Genomic DNA, 5,350 nt, shown 5'->3' with positions numbered 1-5,350 from the left:
CGACCCGATTTTGAATTTACGACTATCAAGGTAGCCTTGTAATTTTAAAACCCACTCAGAAGACAAAGGGAACTCCCGAATCAAGGTTTTTGAGACAAACTAGCTTTCGTACAAGGAGAAAACAATTCTGGTACAATTACCGTATTGAACGGTAATCACATTTCTGGTAAAAAAAAATTATAATTCTGGTTAATAAAACCAAAATATATGGTATTTAAACCATTCATTTGGTAATGAGGTCGGTGCGAGCCATGTGCAGAATTTGTACTGATCTACCAACACTGGAAATATATTTTTGAACATTTATAACTATGATAATCTTAGTAGATTTTTTTTAAAAATCTTATCTTAATGAAAATAAACTCGACCGTTTGTTTTATTTTGGTATGCGCAGTACGTGTTTTGTAAAATTATATTTAATTTCCTTTTTTTACTCAAAAATTACATATGATAAATTTTCTTAATTTTTTTTTAAAACCTTTTTTCCAATTATTCTTAAAGCATTTTATCTCAAAAAACGGACAAATAAGAACATTGTAATAAGTTGTTAAGTAATTCATAAAGGTGACTGGCAGTAAATTATTAAAGAAATTGAAACAAATCTAGTAGTAGTAGATAAATAACTATGGTATTTATTTCAATTCCTGAAAGTTAAAATGATATTTAAGTTGTTTTTTAATGCTTAATTGTTTAAAGTTTCGAAGAAGATGTATTTTTAAATTAAGCATTTAAAACATTAAAATGCAAAGAACTAATATAAAACCAAGCAGTTGTTTCTCTATGTAATTCGATGCTTATAAAATATTTATTTTGCAATATTAAATTCGTATTTCTTTTTAAATCAGACACTTATTTTATTTATTTTCCAATCGACATCATCATCATTGCTAAAACAGATATCGGATAATATAAGCTTTCTTTTTTCCTTTTTTTAAAATGTTCTATCGTTTGCAAATAACAGTCTAATGTTTTATCGTTTGCAAATAACAATTTCAAAGATATTTTTTATAAATATTATGTTCTTTGTTATTTTCCAAACAGTCTGCAAAGTTAAATTACGTCATTTCAGAGAAAATTTTGGAGGAATTATTATTCATAAGTACTGAATATTAAAATATGCATATGCGTATTTCAAATTAAAGTATAAAGAAAATTTAGTAACATTTTCGAAGCAATATGTAACTCAGACGTTTATGAAAAGAATAAATTTTGTGTATTATTTAAATATTTCGAATTTATTTATCTTACTTCAAAGTATGCTTTCATTGCATAATAATATGCATTTATTTCTTTTTAATGTTCTAACATCCTTTTTGAATATTTGCATTCATTTTAAAGTACTGTTTTTAGTTATTTTATTTTTCTACCAACTAATCTGTAAAAAAAACACAAAGCAGTCTATTATTTGTTGACATATATAACTATCATAACCATTTAATATATGTTAATATAAACTATTTAAACTAAAATGCATGCACAGTTTTATTTGTGTCATAGATGGTTATGGCATTAATTCATGTACTTTACAAATTAAAAATTTGGAAATTGCTTTAACTTACTTTTTGTTACGTCTTACAATTGAAAGCCTTTAATGTTCAGTGCGGCAAAAGAAAAAAAAATTGAACACCCTGAATATCTTTTGATCCTAATAATCAGATTTTCACTGTTTAGGACTCAATCCTTATGATTCGAAAGGGTGATCTCAAATATGCAAATTAAATAGTGTAGACGATATTTTAAGTTACGAAGTCAGACACAAAAACGTATTTTCTCTAACTGAACATACTTTCTTTTATCAACGGATTCGGATTTCTGTCCCCAAAAATATAGTGGGTAGCCGAAATTTGGAAAATATAGTTCCAATAGTTTGGTCAGGAAAACGATCCAAAGTTTGGACCCCATAATGTTAATTTTACTTTTTGCGTATTTTGTCATATCTCAAGAATTTTTCAAGGGAATTGAAAAAATTTGGTCGCAATTATAAAATTTGTTTATTCAAAGATAATTCCGTACGAAAAATAAATTTTAGTAAATATTTATTATTATTTTATTTGATAACAGTGCGAAAAACTTTGAGTTGTAAGGTGTATAATTTTTTCCGTCATTTTAAAGTATGTAATTTGAATAATTTTACAAATCTTTGAGTAATTTTACAAGGCAAAATACAAAATTTGAGCAAAATCAGTTGAATAATTCTTGAGAAAACGAATTTTAAATATACGACTTATTTAAAATTGGATTTTTTTGGAAGTATTTCGCTCAAATTTTGTATTTTGCTATGTAAATTACGTACTTTAAAATGTTGTAAGATATTCCATACCTTACAATTCAAAACGTTTTCGAATAATAAAAAAAATAATAAAAATAACAAATATTTACTAAAATGTATTTTCAGCTTAGAATTAATTAATTAGCATATTTGAGGTCACCCCCTCAAACCATTAAGATTGACTCCTAAAATGTGAAAATCCGATCATTAGATCAAAAGTATTCAGTGTGTTCCGTTTTGGCTCAATGTACAATACGCTTGTATTACAATAGTTATAGATAAATTTTTACATTAAACTTCCAATTTTTACATGTTATATCGTAAAAACTTTATTTTCAAACTATATATTCATAAAACACAAATTTAAAGCGTTGTTTTACCCTATTGAGTCTTCTAAACATAGCAGATTATTTAAAACATCAGTAAACAAACGTATATTTTTTTTATTATCGTTTATTTAATAAATGGGCTTTTATGAATAAGTCTTATTTGTTTCGTTTCTTATCCTTTATTGGAGCTGGCATTATTCTTAATTTATGGAAAAGAGGGTAAATTTTACAAAACTCTTACTCCTTGCTCTAATTATAATCGTACTTAAAAAGTTTTGACATATTTTCTTAAGAAGATCACTAAGTGATAAATGTATGCATCTAAAAAACAAACAAGCAAAAAGCAACTTAGTTTATAATATGTATATTCATAATTCATATATTGCAAACGCAACCACCAAAACTTTTTGAAATATATGTAAATTTTTTATTTAAAATTTTAAATTGTCAAACGCACAATCCCTTTTTATACATAAAAATGCCTCTTTTTTTAAAAAAAGTACTTTCATGTTTTTTTAACTGAAGGAAAGAAGGGATATGAGTGACAAAATTTCATTTCACGCGAATTTTCCGACATTGTATGTTTCTTGGCAACAGCTTCACGAGCAGACGATTTTGAATAATGAAAAAAAAAGGAGGGAAAAAAGAGTATGCATATAGTTTCCGGATCTGCCCAACTTGAAATCTATCTTCTTTTTCTTTTCAAATGCGATATTAAAAATTCAGAAAAAGAAAAGAAATTCAAAGAAATTTATTTTCTTTATTTTTTTCTATTTAAAATGCATTTCTTCAGAAAAAACTGAAAAAAAGAATTCTACTTACAATTTTAAAGATAAAGAAGCAGACGATTTTCTAATTAGTTGTGTAACATTACCAGTGTTAAGGTACTGTAAACACTGCCGAGTCAATAAAGGTGTTTAACACTCTAGACTATTTTAAGAGGATTTAAGAAAATGTGACTAGGGTTTCTGCTCTCGCCTTCTTTTCATCCTGAATTTTAAGAGATTAAAGCATTAAATTCGTTTGAGGGAATGTTTCCTCTTAATTAAAACATTGTGTGAAGTATTAAAGGAGGATTTTGAAATGAGTTGTTTTAAAGGAAACTAAGCTGTTTCACACTAATTTTAAAACACTGAGTTTATATTTTTGACAGCGTTAAAAGAATTTGATTTTACAAACTAACTAAATGGCTTTCAGACTGTTTCTAAAGTTTGATTTAAGTTATGTTCAAAATTAAAATCTATTTATGAATTGAGTATTGTACATAAATAGATTATCCTTTAAAGGTTGCAAATTTTCAAACATCAACAAAGAAAACTTATTTTTTATTGAAAATATTTTTTTAGAAAATTGAAAATAAAATCTATTTATCCTGTTATCAATTATATGTTGAGTAGAACTGATAGTTTAATTTATCATAAAGTTTGAGAGATCAGGTCCTAGATTCTAACAATTTCTAGAGGCTTTTTAAAGTTTGAAAACAATGTTTTTGATTATTTTCCTTCGTCTTTTAGAAGTAAAGGCAAACATGAATTTACATAATCTATTACTATAGTTTATTTTAAGAAGATTTTAAAAAATATGTTTAGGATTTCAGCTTGTCTTCTTTTTCTTTTGAATATTAGATTAAAGCGTTAGATTCGTTCCGAGGTTTATAATATTTTTGTCTTAACTTAAGCGGTATGTAAAATATTGAGAGAAAATATTGAAATGATTTGTCTTTAAAATGTTTTATATAAATCAATCTACTTCTACATTTTTAATAGCGATGGAAAAATCCTGGTATTTGAAGCTAATTAAATAGTTTTAACAAAGAGTAAGACTTGATTAAACATGACTTAATAAATTTAAAATTAGGTATGCGTTTAATTACATTAAAGTTAATTTACAGATGGAGAATTTAGAAAAGGATATTTACATTTAAATAATTTTAAATTTTCCTTAACTCTAAGGAATTTCACATTAAAGGATTTAGTTCATTGCCCGAAACGAAATAAAATAAATATTATGATATATAAATTTACCGTGTCAATTTTGGTTCTATTAATTACAAATGCATATTAGAATAACACATACATAATTATTAAATTAATGTTGAGTATTATTTAGTTAATTTTTAAAATATATATAATTATTCATTACACGTAACAAATCATTCTGTTTAAATTACCGTACTGTATAGCAATGACATTTCTAGTAAAAAAAATTTAATACTGTGTAATAAAGCCAAATTATACGGTAATTAAACCACCCGATTGGTAATTATTCCGTTAATATGGTAAAGGTTTACCGGAAATTCTAGTTTTCAAAATTATAGTTCTTATTACCACACATTTAGTTAGGAATGCAAAGCTGAAAAGTAAATTTAACTTAATATATGGTTTTTATGCCATGATCTAAGTATAATAATAAATTTACCAAATTTTATTACATATTAGAAAACCATATTTTACTGCTAATTTTACCAAGATCATTACCAGAGCGCTTCAGAGATATTACCGAGATTTTTGGTGATCCCATAGAGTCAGAAACACGGTAAATTTTACCGCTTTCTGTCTGTTTTTAAGCATACTTTTTTTCTCAGTGTAGTTATAAAATTACTTTCCTACGAAATATTACAAAGTTAAGTATATTTATATCATATTTTTTATGAGACAGATGAGTAAATAACAGAAATATTAGTATCTATCAATAAAATCTATCAATCTATCAATAGAATCTATCAATCCATCAATAGAATCTATCAATAGAA

The sequence above is a fragment of the Parasteatoda tepidariorum genome, chromosome 10, assembly GCF_043381705.1.
Source record: "Parasteatoda tepidariorum isolate YZ-2023 chromosome 10, CAS_Ptep_4.0, whole genome shotgun sequence".
NCBI lineage: Eukaryota > Metazoa > Arthropoda > Arachnida > Araneae > Theridiidae > Parasteatoda > Parasteatoda tepidariorum.
Note: the sequence above shows the minus strand (reverse complement) of the source record.